General features: G+C 38.6%; 1 pseudogene across 1 annotated transcript in view; it reads left to right on the top strand.

Moving 5' to 3' along the window:
• Positions 1-13,884: 13,884 nt before the first annotated feature.
• LOC306643167 (methyl-CpG-binding domain protein 2-like) overlaps positions 13,885-20,172 on the top strand; it is a 39,880-nt pseudogene continuing 33,592 nt past the window's right edge. Inside the window, exon 1 of the transcript XR_013766873.1 lies at positions 13,885-14,572. The product of XR_013766873.1 is annotated as a methyl-CpG-binding domain protein 2-like (transcript). The remainder of the gene's footprint in view (positions 14,573-20,172) is intronic.

The raw sequence follows: 20,172 nt of genomic DNA, 5'->3' as shown, positions 1-20,172 counted from the left end.
TTTATTTAGAGGCAAGTTCTCACCAAGTTGCTAAGGCCCTCACTAAATTGCTGAGGCTGGCTTTGAACTTGTGATCCTTCTGCCTCAGCCTCCTGAGCTGCTGAGATTACAGGCATTCCACTGACCACTACCACATGCCACTGCACCCAGCTAGGACCCTTTTCTACGTCTTGTTTGGATCGTGTTCTTTGGAAATTCTGGATCACACAGACAAGCTGTTTCAAATGTTTTTTTTTTTTGTTGTTGTTGTTAATTCGTATTTGTGGTGCTGAGGATTGAACCTAGGGTCTGGTGAACGGCAGCCAAGTACTCTACCACTGAGCTACACCTTCAGCTCCCAATTGGTGTTGTTTTAAAATCAGAGCTCTGCGGAAAGTGAGTGTGCTCATCTGCGGGGGTCCAGCCCTAGTAGGCGTCGCGGGTCCTAGGTGGATGGGAGGCGTTGGCGCCCTGGAGAAACAGCGCACAGAGACACCAAGTGTTCTGAGGCTGAATCTGTCTTTATTTTTCTGCCAGCCTTTTTATAGATATTTTTCTTTAGTAATGATTATATCATTTTATGGTTAGTTTAAAATAAGAAAAACCTTCAAAAGTACAATCTATGCTTCTTCTCAAAGCACACATTCCCTCTGTATGACAGCCCAGACCAAAGCAACCTTATTTCCCAGCTAGAGTAAAACAACCTTGTCCCCCAGCTAAACTGAGGGCACCATGATCTGCCAGCCTTCGACCTTCAGAACAAACACATCACTAGATTTTCTGAGAAACCCACCCCCACCATAAACTCCAGGGTTTAACAGTAAAAAGCTTTTACTGTTATTAACAAAGGGCAAAGAAATCAACTTACAGTTAATATTTAGTCTATTCTTTTTCGTTTAATGGCAGACTACAATCTTATTTTGATTCTCAAAGAATTAGACTAAACATAGGAAAAACACAAATTATATTTATGACTAACCTAAATATTTTTATTATGTAAAGTATTTCTAGAATCAACTATTAAAACTAGGAAAGCAACAAAGGTTAAACACCACATCCAGGCTCAGAGGAATGCCTCTTTATCCATCTATATTTAGAAATTATTATACTAAAGCAATCATAGGTTCCTTTTAACTCGAGCATAGCTACAATTGTTTATTTTCATATATTTTATCTATGTATTATTACTAAATTTATATTGTGTATTATTTTGTGTCCCAGTACAGTAAAACCTTCCCAATGTTTTTCCAATAAGTTTCTAATGATATATTGATTAGTAATATTAAAAAGCAACTACACATGGAGACATGCCATGCCTATGGCCCCCAAAAGGGAGGATGATCAACAGAACCGTGTCAAGTGTTGAGTCCTCTACTCCAACAGAACCGTGGCCAGTGTCGGAGTGGCAGGAAATAGATACGGCACTCACCAATTAAACTGACCCAGAAGTTTGAGAGGATGGTAATAAGTGTTTACTTCCAAGTTAAATTACTAATAATATCTCAAAGCTAATTTCATTCCTTATGAACTTTTTACTCCCTGATATGCAGACATACCTGTGCTTTGCCTGATATTTTACAACAAAGCAATACATGTTGTAATGGTGTTTTTACTTGACGATTGTGTCCAGACATGTAAAAACCTTTCCTTCTCTCAATACTGAGAGAAGGAAAAAAAAAAAAAAAAATCTGAGTCAGAACAGATTCAATAACCAATGAAGTAATACAAGAAGTTTAAGTATACTAATCCAGATGGCAGAAAAGTTGTGGTAGTCAGGATCTATAAAGTGACCCCTAAAAGATCTATGGTCTTGTATAATCCCCTCTCTTTTGAGTGTGGGAAGAACTTTTAAATTACTTTTTGCCAATATAATGCAACAAAGGTGATGAGCTGTCATTTTGATAATTATGCTATATCAGATGGTAAAGGTACAGATGTAATTAAGGTCCCTGATTAGTTGGCCTTAAGTTAGTCAAAAGGCAGATTATCCTTGGTGAGCCTAACTTAATCAAATGAACCCTTTAAAAAAGGAACTCAAGAAATCTGAGACTCTTCATGTGCATGTGTGAGTATGTTACAACAAATCCCACCATTATGTACAACCATAATGCATTAATGAAAAATATAGGGAAAAATAAAAAAGAAATCTGAGACTCTCCTGCCCTTCTTGAAGACACAAACCACTGAGAACTGTACAGATGCAAGCAATGAACACTGCTAACAAGTATATGAACTCGGAAGAGGGCCCTGAGTCTCAGATGAGACCCTAGACCCTGTCAACGCCTTGAATACACACAAGAGCAGAGGATTCAGAGCTAAGACCATTAGCAAAGGACCCAACTAAGCCATGCTCACTTTCTTGACCAGCTGAAATTGTGTGATAATAAATGTATGCCACTTTAAGCTGCTAACTTTGTGCTGTTTAGAAAACTAAACAGAAGCCTATTCCTAGGCAAATGAACAATGAGTAGTTCAGGGCTATCACTCAGTGTTAAAATTTCCTTAAGCTCATAATTATAGCCGAGAGGAATCTCTAAAATTCAGGTCAACTAGTGAAAAGAACAACATAAGTTATTCAACATTATCCACTAAGAGCCTGAGGTTGTAACCATATATTAAAGCTCTCTACAGATATTAAAGTAGCAATATAAAATGACTTAAAAATTGATTTATACTCTATTAGCATGCATTTTTAACTTTTTAATTTTAAAAACTATATGCTTAAATACTAATACATTTCAAAGATGAGACATGTAAGTTTACAGTGGTGGGGGGGGACACCACCTTGATCAGGTGATGGAAATTAATATCACCAGTAATGAAAAAAATTGAAATCCTGTGTCAATGAAAAAGATGTAATGAGAGGAGTGCATTGCTCCTGCCAAAGATGTAAAACTGAATATAATCATGAGGAAACATCAGACAGTTTCAAATCAAAGGGCATTCTGCAAAATAACTCCCCTGTAACCTCTTGAACATTTCCAGGTCATCAAAGGCAAGAAAAACTTTAAAAAAAAAAAAAAAAGTGTTCCATAATTGAAGGACACTAAATAGACGGGCCAGATCCTTTTGCTGAAAAAGACAATGCTGGGACCATTGGCAGAACTTGAATGGGGGCTGAGGCTTGTGTTAATATCTCAGTGTTACTTCTTGGATGCTGATGGCTGCACTGCAGCTGCTGAGGAGGAGAATGTCCTTGTTTGTAAGAAATACACACTGAAGTCTTTGGCAGGGTAGTACATCATATTGGGAATTTTACTTTAAAATGATGAGGGGAAAGATGCTACTGCAATCTTTCTGGAAGTTTGAGATGGTTTTAAAATAAGAAGTAAAAGGGTGAGTATGGTGGTGTGTGCCTATAATCCCAGGGATTCTGGAGGAACAGGCAGGAGTTCTGCACGTTTGAGGCTATCCTCACCCATTTATTGAAGTCCTAAGCCACTCAGCAAGACTCTGTCTCAAAATAAAAAACAAAAAGGACTGGGGCTGTGAGATAGCGGTTAAGTGTCCCTGGGTTCAATCCCCAGTACGGAAAAAGATTAAAAAAAAAAAAAAAAGTAAACAAATACAAACTACTATTTGGACTTTAAAAAATTATGCATTTAGGTAACCACAGAAGTAATTCCCACAGAAGTAATTCTGTTCTGCTTTTTCTCATAATACATAACAATGCTAGGAAAATGATCTCATTTATATGGCAACCACACAATTTTTCCTATTCATCTTAAAAATTAAAATTTACCTTTTTTTAAATTTGTGGTTTCACTAACCATTTGTTTCTTTTGTGATCAATTGTGATTTGCATAATCATAGACTCTGAAAGGTACCCAGAAGATATTGGTTAAAATAAATACAAATGTCTCTTTTCATATGTTCATCTGTTTATTAATTCTACATTTCTCTCTAAAATTAGTTTGAATTTCCTTGTGCACCATTGAGTGCTACTTATTATTCAGGATCGACTAATTACTATATTACAACTATATTACTATAAGTTGTAATGGCTAACAGCAAATCCGTTTTAGATGTACAAATGTCATTTAATGTTTATTAGATATACAAATATCATTTATTTTCATTGTTACTAGATTCCAAAAAGTGTTTTCTTCATATACATATATTAATAACTCTAGACAAATTACATATTTAGAAAAATTTATAAATATTTATGTCTATGTCTTTTGAAGAAAAATATTTCCCATTAAAAATTTGGACATTTATCTTTTCATTACTTGCTATTCTCATGAAACTTCTACATTGAAATAATTACCCCCTGATTAAAAGATGAAGGGAAAGGACTGAGGACTAACTGTCACTCAAGGAACAGGCTTGCTTTGTTCTCTCTCCTGGGGCTGCAGTTGTAATCTTTGGCTCTTTGGTCACTGACCTACAGAAACTCTGCTTTTTGTCAATGCAAATCACCTTTTCCTACTCACACTTCTCCCTGCACATCAGACTTATGCAAAATTACTGTGAACAGTTGAGGGCTATCATTCAGGGCTGAACTTTTCTTTCCCTGTAAGTTCAGAATCACAGCTGAGAACAATCTCTCAAACATAGTCCAGCTAAATTAAAAAAAAAAAAAAAAAAAAAAAAATATATATATATATATATATATGAAGAGCCCTTTCAGATTATATTCTAGGAACCTTAGGAAGTTAGAAAGCTAAATGCTGAAAAGGTCAATTTAAGGAATAACAGCCTAATAGACAAAACTGACCCAAACACACACAATACCCCCACAGGGAATAATTAGTTAATATATGTCAACATTAAAATTACATATTAACAAAACTAGAGCTGCATTTTAGTACATTGTATAATCAAAAGAGTTCAAGTTTTAAAGCCAGGTTTTAAAATCAGATGGACACCAGGTGTAGAGGTGTACACCTGTAATCCCAGTAACTTGGGAGGCTGAGGCAGGAGGATGACAAGTTCCAAGCCAGCCATGGCGACTTAGGGAGTTCCTAACCAACTTAGTGAAACGCTGTCTCAAAATAAAAAGGGGTGAGGTTGTGGCTCAGTGGTTAGCCCCCCTGGGTTCAATCCCCAGTATAAAACACACACACACACACACACACACACACACACACACAAATAAAATGAAATGAACCTAGGCGCAATTCCAGCTTTATTTACCAATTGTGTAAACTCTAATGGGTAATTAAACCTTTCAATGTCTTGGTATCCTTGTCTGTAAATTGACAATAATCATATTTATTTTGCAGGGTGTTGTGATGATTGAATATAATGCAGGAAAAGTGTCCAGTACAAGAGGTGGCATGTAATAGGCACTTAGGGACAAAACAGTAACTATCCTTAACATCATGAGGTTGTTGAGAGAAGGTGCCAAAAGGAAAGCCACATTATATTTAAAAAAATTGTGATATTTTATTAAAATAACATGTGCACATGGTTTAGAAAGTTAAATAATACTAAAAACTTAAAGGAAATTTTGTGATACCTGGCCCATCTCTATTTTTCTGCATTACTTCCTAAAAGTGACAAATTTCTGCTTCTTTAACTACTTCCTCTAGTGTAGATTCATCTTCCCAATTTTGGGTTAAATCACTCAATTATTAATACATATTACATATTACAAAGTATCACAATATTATGACCATGATTATAGTTCCTTCCTTTTTTCCTGCTGAAGTTAAGGATGATTTCTTTAAAAATAATTTTATTGTTCTGTTAATTATCACTGATTTTCCTCTAAGAGTTTTTAAATATGATTTTCTGCATAGCCATTAGAATAGATACTCAATCATCTATTTTTTTTTTTCCCCCTAAGAGGTGTGCCTCCTATGTAGAATATTGTTCTCTGGGCCTGTTGTCCAGGTAAGGGCTCCTTTTAGGTGGATCTGAAAAGATTGAACAGCACATACTCTAAAACAATATTTCCTATGTGAAGAAAATTTCTACTTTGTCAAGAGGATCCCCTTTGAAAGCATGTTCAGAGATTATTCCCTTATCTCAACCGCCTCATTCTAAAGCAAAGTTGGGAAAAAACTAGACTCAAGTAAAATTATATTTATTTTAAATCACATTACTGACTTTCCTTATGTTCCCCTAGACATTGCAATAGACATATTGAAACCCACTTCTTTATACTGAAATGTTATGGCAGTATCTTGTCCTTCTATTTTATGGTACCATTCAGACATTATCATCTGTTTTTTCTAGTTTAGTACTATCTGTTTTCCAAACCCTTCTCTCTCTCTCTCTCTCTCTCTCTCTCTCTCTCTCTCTCTCTCTCTCTCTCTCTCTCTCTCTCTCATACACACACACACACACACACACACACACACACACACACCACAGCCCTTTAACAGATTTTTTTTTTTGGCGGTGTCGGGGAGTAGATACTGGGGATTGAACTCAGGAGCACTCAACCACTGAGCCACATTTCCAGCCCTATTTTGTATTTTGTTTAGAGACAGGGTCTCACTGAGTTGCTTAGCAACTCGCCATTGCTGAGGCTGGCTTTGAACTCACGATCCTCCTGCCTCAGCCTCCCAAGTTTGCTGGGATTGCAGTTGTGCACCATCACACTTGGCTAAAGATGATTTTGAAACATAACATTTAAAGGGACAATTTTCAGTGCTCACAACTGATACTGTTAGAGGGGAATGTCTCTTTTCTTTTGTTTCTAAACATAGAACTCTTTTTCCTTCTTCATATTCCCAGTTAATACTCAACTCTGAAGAGTGGTAAATTTGGGAAAGAAAGGATCTTTGTAGCTCGATCCCTTCTCTTCTCTTCCTTTCAGGCATTTTCCTGCTTGCCCAGCCCATTTGTTTATGATTATTCTTGAGTATAAGTATGTTACAAAACTTAAGAGTAAAGGTTGCCCTACCCCTACCCTGGAGGTGAGTGGAGAGATCATAGTCTAGTCCTAATCAGATAGGTTAGTCCATTAAATACTGCAATTCCATGACAAGCCCACTTAGCTCTCACTGTGTGATAGTCCCTAACCTAGCCTTTCTCAATGATGGAGTTATTTTGGATGGCATTTTTCTTATTCCTTTCTTTACATCTTAGATTCACTGCTCAAGAGGGAGAGAAGGGTACTAGACTTTGGACTCCCTCAAGACTTCAACAGTAGCCAATGAATGTGGTTGTCTTTTTTTATCTGAGACATCGCTATAAGGTGCCTACAAAAGTATGATCTCGCCAAGGTTACCTAAGCCACGTTGCCACCAGGAGGCAGGAGGCTGTTCCTGTGGCTAGATCTGGTGAGAAGGTGGCATTGCCAAGAGAGACCATGTGGCATGAGAAGACCAGGACCCTAAAGATGGAGCTTGGAAGAGCATTATCATTTGAGGAACTACCCCAGAAAGAAGGTAGACCAAAGACAACTGAAAAATAATGGAGGACAGAGAGGGATGTGGTGAAGTAGAATCAGAAGAGAATAATGTCTCATAAGAAAAGAAAGGAAAACATTCTGAGATGTAAGGGCCACAATATTAATTTCTCAGAATTCTCATTCCTTACAAAGGAAGGATTTGAGGGTGAGAGTACAAATTAGGGCACTGTTCCTCAAATTTGAGAAAAGTACATACCCCTTTTACAAGAAAAATAGTTATCCAAGACCCCCTCTCCCAGTGTTGAGTAAAATTATTATTCTGATGTTTCTTAAGTATGTGAAAGCATAAAACTAGTTTTGACCTCATTAAGTTTATGGCTCTTAAATAATCATGAATATTGAACAAATTCAGAAGTTAGGTATAAGTAAAATTATCAAATAGTAGTCAAATTAAGCAACTTTTCTGATATGGATGATTTCATCCAAGAAACCAAATAACTGATCCCAAAATTAATATGATCTAAATTGCCAGTAGTTGATTGGGATTTAGCCTAAAAATTCCACTGTTTTCTATGGATGACTAAGTTTTCCCACCACTTTTCTCTGATTGAATATTTGCAAAATTTTTGTTCAAGGTGCCCTACCTAAACATATTTGATCTTCACCTGGCACAACTTTATTATTTACATATTATCTTCTTTTATCATTCATTAGTCAATATCATTTAAAGTAGCATGCTTGTTACTAACTAGATCAAGCTTGGGCAGTGTACTAATGTGGCATGACTCGGATAGCAGATGATTATGCAGGCAGTCCATTATGTTAGGAATTGTGAACCAAATAGCATTCTTATTGTAATGAAAATTTCAGGTTAAAATTTTTGGTAGTGAATTGGCAAACTGAGTACAAATATCTCAACTGTAGAAACAATGATCGAGGCTCTCTTTCCCCATACCTGTTATTCAGAGAATAGGACAGCGGCTGTGAAATAATCAAATTCAAAGATAATTTAGTGGACCATATGCTTTGGAATTGGAGTTTTCACTGTGCCAAGCGAGGGGATTAGAGAAGAGCAGAGGTGGTCTCTTGGAATGCTTTTCCTTCTATCAGGGTGTGAAAGGGAGACCTCTCCTGGTTGGCAAGGGCCAGGGAAAAAGCCTCCTGACCACTCTGCATTGCTCTCTTTTAATTTCTCCCTTACTCCCTCTGCAGTCTTTTATGCAAGGGTCTCAAGCCTGAAAGGTGCCTGAATTCTAGCAAAATTTATACAGTTCAATGGGTAAGGAATTGTATCTCAGCAAAGAATGCTTTCTGCTGCAAGTATCCAAAAAACCCAACAGTGATTTAATCCAAAATGGTCTGGTTTTCAGAGCATAAGAAGTCTGGAGATTTATAGTTTTAATACCCTGTTCAATAATGTCATAGGCTCTTCATCTGCTGGTTTTGCTATTCTTAGAATGCTGGCCTTTTATCTTGTGTTCTTTGCTTCATAGTTGCAAGATGACTATCACAGTGTTAAAAAAATCAAGTCCATGTTCCATGAGGAACAAAGGAAAGAGGGTAGTGCCAATGCCAATCATGTCTTTTTTTTTTTTTTTTTTTTTTAATAAAAAGTAAATGCTTTCTTGGATCCATTCCCACCTCTCCTCTGTCCTCACCTAAGCTACACTGGGAGAGTGTTTCCATTTTCTAGTACTTATAGTGAGGTAGCAAGGGAGACTTGATTGGTAGTGGGTTTTAGGTTATGCCAAGCAACATGTCTGCCACAGATGGTGACAGAGTTGCTGAATCACTGTTGTTCCCATCCTCCATCTCAGAGGACAGACTGCCAAGCTACACGGAAGAATACGTGACAATGAAGACAGAGGCCTGGAAAGAAGCAACTGTGTATAATTGTGTACAAATGTACAGTTGTGATTAACTTGTTGGGGAGCCTTGAGATAGGTGAAAGAGATGTAAGGTCGGAAAGTGTTTCCAAGTGGGAACATTGAACCAAAGTAGGAGCTATTGCTTTCTAAGTGACGCTAAAAAGCACTGCAGATGAAGGTTAAATTAGAAGTTAGCCAAGCCAGAAAAGAAATACTCAGAAGACATTTGTAAGAAATTCCAAAATCAAAAGATGTTGAAATAGATATTTGTACATAATTTTAGAGAATAGAAGGACTCAGGACTCAGTGGCAGAGTGCTTACCTAGCACGTGTGAAGCACTGGGTTCAATCCTCAGCACCACATTTAAAAAATAAACAAATAAAATAAAGGTATTGTGCCCACCTTCAACTAAAAAAATATTTTTTAAAAAGGAGGGACTCAAATTATTTGAAGTCAAAAAAGTAGAAACACAGATGCAAATATCTGAATTCAGGAACAATTAATTAAAGTAGTTTCATTTTATGTGTGTTTTTTAGGATATATATTCTACAATATTTTTGAGGGACCGATGAACAATTCAAGTTAAAGTTGATGTGGAAAAGATTAAAGAAAACATGTCTTATAATCAATGATTTGTAAGTTGAATTTAAGTCTCATTTTTACTTACGATTAAATCAAATTATTTGTTAAATATTTATTGGGGCATGAAAACCGATCCACAACTTACTTTCTTTCTTTCTTTTTTTGTACTAGGAATTGAATCCAGGGGTGCTTTACCACTGAGATGCATTCCCAGCCCTTTCTTTTCTTTCTTTTTTTTTTTTTAATTTTCAAGACAGTCTCATAAAGTTGCCAAGGCAGGCCTAAAACTTGGCAATCCTTCTGCCTCAGTCTCCCAAGTTGCTGCCCCACTTGCATTTTCTAATTTTATGTCATCCATGGCACATTGAAAAGTAAATATGCCATACATATTTTATGCCATGCATTATTTCGAGACTAGACAATTTTTACAAGATGTATTAATTTGAGTTATTCATCGGGTATCTAAAAAATCTTCCCCATTTACCGAGCAGGTCTAACAACAGGTACTGGGGGTGCAATGGTGAAAGTGAAGAAGGGCCTTATGGGCTGGTAGGATATAAAAGATAATTAACTAACCATAATAAAGCACAATAATGGACGGAGAAAATACCTGACTATAGTGCGGCACAAATACCTGGGGTGTTGGTGCAGGAGTTGGGGGGCTAGGGATGTTGGTTAGGGAAGATTCCTTGGATGAAGAAATGTTTAAGGTGAGATGGGAAGGATAAGCAAGAATCACCTAACAGAGGGCATTGGGACCAAGGCCGGGGTGAAAACAGACAAGCTTTTGTTCATCTTAGGTGGCATAAAGTGTGAGGGTGAAGAAACCAGAGAAAGAAAGTAGGGCCCTTTCAAGCAGCCTAGAAGACAAAGTTCTGAACATGGGGTTAGGATTTGACTCTGGACTTAGTTCTGCCCCTTGTGAGACAGAGATGATGGGAACATCATTTAGAGGCACAAAGACTCTGGTGAGATGTGTTTCCTGACTTATCCTGTTACTAAGACCCCCAGCTTGGGCACAGCAGTCATAGTCTACCCATATTCTCAGGGATCATGTGTCCTAACATTTTGGCGTTTTGCAGTCAGGATTATGGTTTAAAACCACTGTTTAGCATATGAAGAGGTACCTTAGGGCTCTGAAACCTAAAGACTTTATTTTTTTTTTTCCCCCAACCCCTACTGGTAGAATTTTGTTTTTGATTTTTAAGGAGTTGAATTAAGTAAACATCGCTGTTATCTTTTAAACCTAAATATTTACTTATGACTAAACTAGTATTACAACTAGCAGAAATTTGAAAAGTCCAACACTTCTTAAAAGAATCCCATTGGTTCAAAACTTACCTCTTCTTGTATTTGCTTGCTTTTCAGATAATTAACTCTTCTATTTAGTCGGAGCTATTTAGTACAAGATTCCTCTGTAGTTATTCCAAGTAGAAGGTTATAATTTTTTTTTAATATTGCATGTACTTGAAAGTGTCATTTGGCCCATTGACATGCTGTGCCAGCAGAATTTTGTTTTTAGTTGGGAATTAGGTGAACAGTAGTTGGGCCAACAGTGAACCATAAAACCTGCTAATTAGAGTTGGAAAATGTTTTTTTTTTGCTTGTGTCCTCACTCGTATATCATGTCTTGGTAAATTCTGACCCTATTATTTGGACTCAGTAACAGATGTCTGTTATCACTTGATGCACATATACTTATTGGAAAAAGTAAGGTTTCCCAATGTTTAAATCTTTCTCTTATTGGGTGTTTTATTACACTCAAAGACTCAAAGATAGGTTATGTATTAGTCAATAAAATGTGCACATCTCAAAAACAGCCATTGCCTCCTAACAGATCTTCTAACTTTTATTCCCTGAATCTTTTCTAAATTCCATAATAAAATACAACACCTATTTTTCTTGAAAAAGGCTTTTATTTAATGGTTTAAGCTTAGCTTTTTGTGGTAAGCAATGAAGGGAAAAATACTTGAAAGAATGGATCATCTTTCAGGGATGACAGTTGGTGTTTTAGCACCTGTCTTTCTGGGAGGCAGCGATCAGGTTAAATCTCCATTGTTTGTTTAATGGGCAAGATTTCATGCATAATCCTGTCTTGCTTTTATCTTTCACTTTTTCCATAAAATAAGTCAGCAAGACCTTTTCCATTGGAAGTGAGATAAATTGAAAAATCTGGTCACAACTTTACAATGTTGCTGTGCTTTGAGAAGTGATGTAAAATGCATTTACCTAGACTTAGAAAAGATTTATTATTTGTTGTTTTAAGAAAAACAAAGAGGCCTGTCTCTTAGGCATTTAGCATCTGTTCTCAATGCTTTTAGGTAATCATTCTATATTTCCTTTTTTTATGGGTGAACAAATCAAACCATCCCCCTGCCTTTTTATACTTTGCTCTGTGGTGTTGCAGCAAAAAAAATTCAAGTGTGACCTAAAAGCTTTGAAATACCTAAATGAGATTTTTCATAATAGAAGGAACATCAAACTTTACTGGATTTGGCAAATGAAATCTAGTAATAGAAGTCAAAGTAATGACCTTAAATTCATGTGACTTATTCCTTCAAATATGCTCTTATATCTGCTCTATATTTGATATATAGCCTTGTTAGATGCAACATAGAATGGTAAAATTTTCCAAAAGTATCTTTTTCCCATCTGTTGTCTCAACTATTGTTTCTACAAAGATTTTATGCTCATGCTTAGTCTACAATATTAACTAAGAATGAAATCAGGGTACTCATTTCATTTTTCTCCAAGTTTTATACTTTCACCTGAGCCTTAAATGTTGTTATTCCTTAAGATTCAGGTTTTTTAATCCTCTATTATTATTATGGTTATATTACAATTAATTATGCAAGCTTTTCTTTAGAGCGCTTATTTACTTGCAAGTTCTCCTTTGTCACTTTCATAAACGACTCCTAAATGCACACATTTCCAGTTATAACCTCTGTCCTGATAACTTGACTTTAACATCTAATTCTTTGTTGACCATGTTTCCAGACAGATTTCCTATAGAAAGTTCTTACTATATTTCTAATAAATGTTCCTTTTTTGTGTGCGGGTGTTGCTGGGACTCAAACCTTTGTCCTTGTGCACACTTCTGAGCTATATCCCCCACCCAATTAATCACTAATCAAGGACACTGAATGTCTTGCTCAAAGACAGACAAGTTTGTGCCTACCAGATGTTATAGAGACAAATCAAATTTCAATTTTCCATTACCTTAGCTAATTATTTCTATACATTAAACTTGGTCTTCAACTTTTAGTTCCTAGCTGTAAAGAAGCCCTTGTTTATTCTTAATCTGATTGTTTTATGCTTTTCAGTCTTCCAAATAGTTCATATCTTGAATTTCAGTAATTTCTACAAATATTAAATTAATAAAATTCTAAAATTCTGTAAATTTTAAATGTTTCCTTAATCTATTTGCCATTACTCTTGAATAACTACTCCTGAATGACGAGTTAGCAAACCCTGATGAATTCTACACAGATTCCTAAAGGCTGGTGATAGTTGGACTTTCAACACATCGGAGTATTTACTAAGTCAAAGGCCATTGATTTTTGTGTTAAGACAAAGAAGTTTTAAGTTAAGATCCCAGAATATTTGGTAAATTTTAGATGGATTCAGAAATGCTAGTCATTGTAAGAAACTAGAGGTAAACCTCGTGATTGGAGGGAATATTCCAAGTTATCGTTTTCCTTCCCACGAACTTATAAAATCCTAGGAGAAGCGGTCAAGGGCCCTCAAGCCGGGCTCTGGAGGACACTTCCTCATTCTTTCATTCTGAGTTCCCCGAGAACCCTTGGCTTTAGAGGACCGTAGTATCCGTTAAACGAACAGCTGGGTTAGTAAATACAAAGCAGGATCTATTTTGCTTGTTGTTCATTAATGGGGAAGCAAACACCGGTAATACCAAACAACGGGGGAGGTTAATCGTATTGGAAACACTCTCTTCCAGACACTGTCACTAGTAACTACGGCGACCCGCCTTCCGGGCTCCGCGAGCCTCGTGGGGGCGGGGGCCGGAAGGGCGCGGCCCGGGACAGAGAGGGCGGGGCTCGGGGGCGTGTCCCCGAGGAGGCGGAGACAACATGGCCGCCCGAGCTCTTGGAGGACCTAAGAGGCGGTGGCCAGGGCCACGCCCCGGGCGGGAGGGCCGCTCTGTGCGCGCCCGCTCTATGATGCTTGCGCGCGTCCCCCGCGCGCCGCGCTGCGGGCGGGGCGGGTCTCCGGGATTCCAAGGGCTCGGTTACGGAAGAAGCGCAGCGCCGGCTGGGGAGGGGGCTGGATGCGCGCGCACCCGGGGGGAGGCCGCTGCTGCCCGGAGCAGGAGGAGGGGGAGAGCGCGGCGGGCGGCAGCGGCGCTGGCGGCGACTCCGCCATAGAGCAGGGGGGCCAGGGCAGCGCGCTCGCCCCGTCCCCGGTGAGCGGCGTGCGCAGGGAAGGCGCTCGGGGCGGCGGCCGTGGCCGGGGGCGGTGGAAGCAGGTGGGCCGGGGCGGCGGCGTCTGTGGCCGTGGCCGGGGCCGGGGCCGTGGCCGTGGACGGGGCCGGGGCCGGGGCCGGGGCCGCGGCCGTCCCCCGAGTGGCGGCAGCGGCCTTGGCGGCGACGGCGGCGGCGGCGGCTGCGGCGTCGGCAGCGGTGGCGGCGGCGCCCCCCGGCGGGAGCCGGTCCCTTTCCCGTCGGGGAGCGCGGGGCCGGGGCCCAGGGGACCCCGGGCAACGGAGAGCGGGAAGAGGATGGACTGCCCGGCCCTCCCCCCCGGATGGAAGAAGGAGGAAGTGATCCGAAAATCTGGGCTCAGTGCCGGCAAGAGCGATGTCTACTACTTCAGGTACCCCCCTGAGGGCGGGGAGGGGGCGACGGGGTCAGGCCGGGGTCAAGGGTCAAGAGCTGGCCAGGTCCGGTGATGCCAAGATGGGAGCAGGGGCCCCAGGGGTATGTGGCAAGGACAGACAGGCCTGGTAGTGGAAAGTGTCTGGACCCTTGGGTGAGATTTGACCCCAGCGTAGTGAGAAGCAGTGTCTGAAAGGTAGGGACGTCTTATGTCGAGGCGTCAGGGAAGATAGTTTTGAAGAAGGGGTTACTCTGGCAGGGATGGTTAGTGCATTGAAGGGTTAAAAAGAAGGTGTAATTCATCGAAACTATAAAACAGTCACCGTTGGCTCTTGTCCCAGCCTGTCCTAGATTCATCATCACAAGAGTTGTTTAATCATGCACATGTAGAAGAATTAGCTATCTATAGGAACAAGGTTTCATTTACTTCGTGGGATCCAGGAAAGTTTCATACGAAGTAGCCATTTCGAATGACTGTAGTTTCTTTTTTATTTTGAGCTCCGTGGTGTTGCAGAACGTGTTCTCTTTTGACAACGGAAACACTGTACTAAGTTGTTAGACGCCTAGATCAGCATTTGCCCCTCAGGGAACATTTGGCAATGTCTGGAGACATTTATGGTTCTCACACCTGGGGAGGGGCTGCTACTGGCATCTAGCGGATAGAGGCCAGAGATGCTGTCCTAAAATACATAGGACAGCCCCCGCAATAAAGAGTTATTTGCCCCCAAATGTTACCAGGGTAAGGTTGACAAATCTGGTTTGAATACTTGTGTTTTCCACCTTAATGTAGTCTTGCAGTCCTGTGGTTATGATGTTCATGTCCTTAGTTTGCCTAACAGAAAACTCAGAAAACTGTGGTTATTGATACCAGAGGAATTATCATATAAACAAATTTTTGGAATTTCTTTTAAGACTTTCCATTTATAGGAGAGGGTATAAACATGTATCTAGTGGTTTGGAGGACCGTGTTTATGGACTGAAGCTTTTTTCAGGGAATGTGATTGAGGTTGGAGCCAGTTAGCCATTAGAATAATATTATGAATAATTTCCCTTCTGTCATTCTGGGAAAATGTGTATATGTGTGTATACACAGAATGTTTATGAATTGCAGATACTCAGATTTAAAATAGATTACACAAATGTCTATACATATGTACATACAAGAATGATAACTTTTTTTTTTTTTTTTTGTGGTGCTGGGGATCAAACCCAGCAAGTGAACTGTCTATAGGCAAGTGAACTGTCTACCCAGTCCCTGAACATATTCTTGAAGGCTGTCAAATATATGGATGAGTAATTTCTGTAAATTTATTTCACCCCTTTAAGTTAAAAAAAAATTAAAAAGTCATGTTGCACTAAAACTTGTTTTAATTTGAGACCATTCACCTTGAAGTCTGAAATGATGAAATGAAAAACTTATTTTTAAAGCATATAAGTGATTATTTTGAATTTCCCTATGATTAAATATTTGATTTAATGCTGCGAAGTTTTTGTAGTTAAAGTTTCTTTTCCCAAGTTCATTTGTTTCCTCCATTGCTATTCACAATTGTTCATTTTTGCATGTTCTTTCATTTATAGCACATTCTATTTTCTAAGTAGGCAGTCTGCATAACCTTCTGTGAACTGTGGGCTGATGTCTTGTAGGCAATTATGTTTGACAAGAATATTCTGTATTTGGAATTGAACTCCATGAGGAATGGGTCTAGTCTCAGTTGAGCATCTTAAACTTTCAATTTCACTTCCTGTGGCAGTTCTCCTGGGATGTAGTTTGTTTGGTTTGGGGTGACGTATTTGTTCAAACTAACTTTTGGTTATTGCAGTGTTTCTCTCCCCTCCTCTTCCCTCCCAGTGCCCTCTGTGGGGGTGCTGTGACATGCCTGTAGTCACAGATTCTTGGGATACTTGGGATGCTGAGACAGAGGATCTTTTGAGCCAGGCAGTTCAAGACCATCCTGGGCAACATAGCCAGACCCTTTTCTCTAAAGTAACACAACTAGAACTTGGGGCTAGGGGAATAGCTCCATGGTAGAGTGCTGTCTAGCATGCTCAAGGCCCTGGGCTTGATTCCCAGCACTGCAAGAAAATAAAAAGGTTGTTAGTTCACATTTCAAATTGTGGTTAAAACATTTCCTGAATGTGTTGTCAATATTGGGGGGGGGTGGTTTGAGAGGGGCACTGGGGATTGAACCCAGTATCTTGAACATGTAGGCAAAGGCTCTATCTACCTCTGAGGTACACCCCAACCATTTTTATTTTTATTTTGAGACAGCATCTTGCTAAATTGCCCAGGCTGGCCTTGAACTTTCCTGCTCAATCTCCAGAGTAGCTGAAAATTACAGGCATGTGCCCCCTGCCTGGCTGAATATTAAAATTTTTTTACAAAATTGGTAAATATTTTATGGCAGAAAAATCTGAATCAATTTAAAACAAACTTTCTAAGCAAATTCATCTTAAGGCAAATCAAAAACCATTTTAGTGATAATTACTGTATAAACCGAATGTCTTTTTTTTTTTTTTTAATCTTTTTTTAGTTGTAAGATCGACACATACCTTTATTTTATTTATTTATTTTCATGTAGTGCTGAGGATTGATTGTAGTGCTAGGCAAGTGCTCTACCACTGAGTGACAACTCCAGTCTTCCAAGTGTCTTTTATGAGGTGCTGCAGAATGATTTGCTTTTTACTTGTTTATGCAAAATGGAAAGGACCCATTGAACAGAGTTGTGCCACTTGTGTTTAGTTCAGGGCTAGACAGAGAGTTGTCTGTAGTTTATTGACTGTCTACAAAGTCTTAGTCACTCAGCAGAATTGTCAACACCCTATCTTAATTTTTGTCTGAGAGGTTACATTCTGAAACAGTAGGATAATATGTAGCATGGTATGACAGCAGTACCATAATTACTTTTACTTGTGACTTTACTTTTACTTGTAACTTTAGCTTTCTGTGATGAATGATGGTGGCCCTCTATTTGTTTTAAAAGAGGACAAATTCTTTTTCTTTTTTAAAAAAAATTTTTTGTTGTTGTTGTAGATGGACATGATACCTTTATATTATTTAATTATTTTCTTATGTGGTGCGGAGGATTGAACCCAGGGCCTCACACGTGCTAGGCAAGTGCTTTACCACTGAGCTGCAATCCCATCCCCAACACATTATTTTTCAGCTCACAGTGTTCATGCTTTGCACACTAGTGTCCCCACCCATGTGCACCCCGCTCTTGGGAAAAAAACAAAAAACAAAAAAACAATAGATCAGAAAGCCCTTGCCATATTAAATAGATGAACTCTATTAAAAGTGAACTCTGTTGTTGGTAATGTGAATTACCTGTACCCAGTTTTTCACACAGATTCTAATAATGTTAACCCTGAATTAACCTGCCCCTGGGGAGATTAATTTAAACTAATCTTTGCCTGTTAATGTAGGGTGTGGCTGACACTTGTTAGTTGGACTGAATTTAAGTCATGGAGAAAGCTTCACATTTTGGTAGAATATTTTTTGGCTGCTTCTTAAAATTGCCAAGTTCTAATTGGAGGGCATACCTCTGGTTGGCAGTTAAGCAATATAATAATGCCTTCTGTCAGGATTCTTGATAGTGTTATGGCAGTTCATACATATCATCCAAAGTGTTTTTTAAAAAGGTGTGGTTTGATAAATTATTGAGCCCGTTGCTATAGTTTCTGAAAAAAGTTCATTGCTATCATTTGAACCCATCATTTGAAAAGTAATTTTCTAAATGTTCTCTTAGATCCTGTCATTTCTAGTTTTGGGTTCCATGTATAATACTTGCTGATTGGTAGCTTTGAAATATTTTCCTTTTCATAGAATCCTTGCATAGCTCTCTCTTGCCTTTTTTAAAATCAAGCCTAACTTGTGTTTTAGACTCTGGATTGTAACTGGGATTAAAGATCTGGGGTCATAATAAACTATTGTGGTTGCTGTCACAAAATATCATCTGGTTGGATATTGAAAACATAGTAGTATGTTACCAAAATTATGGTGCCTTTGTACAAGATCACTTCTCTGGAAAAAAAGGTCCAGTGGAACCAGAGAATTAAATGAATGCAGGGAGCACAGGCATAAGAAGAAAAATTAAAATGATTTCACCTTCTTGATATGGAAAGAGGATGCAAATATGATTGAAATCTATATAATCATGAGTGATTTTTTAAAATATATTTTTAGTTGTTGATGAACCTTTACTTTTTGTTTGTGTGTGGTGCTGAGAATTGAACTTGTACCTCGCATATGGTAGGCAAGTGCTTTTCCACTGAGCCACAACCCCAGCCCCATGAGTGATCTTAATAAAAAAGTAGGAGTCTAGGGAAGGCAGCAGAGCCTAGGGCTTAAAGGGTGTGGAGTTGGTACTCTAACTTCTCAGGTACAACTGGTGCCACCTTTGATAACTGTAAGATGACTATAATTGTTACCTGTACCTCATATAAATTTGTAGATCTTTTGAAGGTTTAGATATGTTTAAGGACTGATTAAGAAAACAATTCAATAGCTAACCCCAGTTGTATGGACTGTTAAAAGCTTAAAAATTGTATAGGTATATCCCACTTGTTTCTAAAGATTGGTATGATGCTTAGAAGGTTGAAATTGTGAAACAGCAAGGATGTCAAAGTCTAACCAAAACTTTCATCATTTCTTTTGTCTTTAAAAACAAAACAAAAATCCAAATAGTCTTCTAGGTAATATTTGTAGAAAACTGGTTGAATGGACCAGGGAAGTGAATGTGAAAATTGTCATAATTCTTATATATTATTATTAAAATCATGTTGGGTTTCAGTAAAAAGTCCTTCCCCATATTACAGATTGAACATCTCTAATCCAAAAATCTGAAATTTGAAATGTATCAAAATCTGAAAATTGCAGACAAGGCAGCATAAGTGGAAATTTCCACTCCTGACCTCATATGATAGATTGCAGTCAAAATGCACTAAAACCATTGTATAAAATCACCCTCAGGCTGTATGTAGAAAGTGTATATGAAACAAATGAATTTTATGTTTAGACTTTGGGTCTCATCCCTTAGATATGTCATCATTGTATATGCAAATACTCCAAAACCGGAAAAAATCTGAAATTGGAAATACTTTTTGTCTTTAGCATTTTGGATAAGAGCCTATATATTCTTTCGTTTGTTTGTTTGTTTTTAGTACTGGGGATTGAACCCAGGGGTGCTGTACCACTGAGCTACATCCTCAAACCTTTTTTTTTTTTTTTTTTTTTGTGGGGGGTGGGGAGCCTGTGTCCCTAAGTTGGTTAAGGCCTCTCAAAATTTCTGAGGCTGGCTTCCAATTTGTTGATCATCCCTGCCTTAGCCTTCTGAGTCGCTGTGATGACAGGTGTGTGCCACTGTGCCTGCCTAGCCAGTTTATTCTTCCTGGTTATTCCTTTACAGTTAAACCTGGCACTTACTGGATTACTTTCTTATTCGTTACCGTGGAACCTGTGACTTTTCCATATAGCTGTGTTCCTTCCTCCTAAACACGATGCTGAATGCACAGATGCTAAATAAGTGTTTACCTGTTGATATTGCACTTCAAATTTTGTGAAATAAGCCTTAAATGACTTCTTAGTTTTTGCCTGTGGTG

The sequence above is a fragment of the Sciurus vulgaris genome (assembly GCF_902686455.1).
Source record: "Sciurus vulgaris genome assembly, chromosome: 13".
Classification (NCBI taxonomy): Eukaryota; Metazoa; Chordata; class Mammalia; order Rodentia; family Sciuridae; genus Sciurus; species Sciurus vulgaris.
This window is presented reverse-complemented; position numbering and strand designations above follow the sequence as displayed.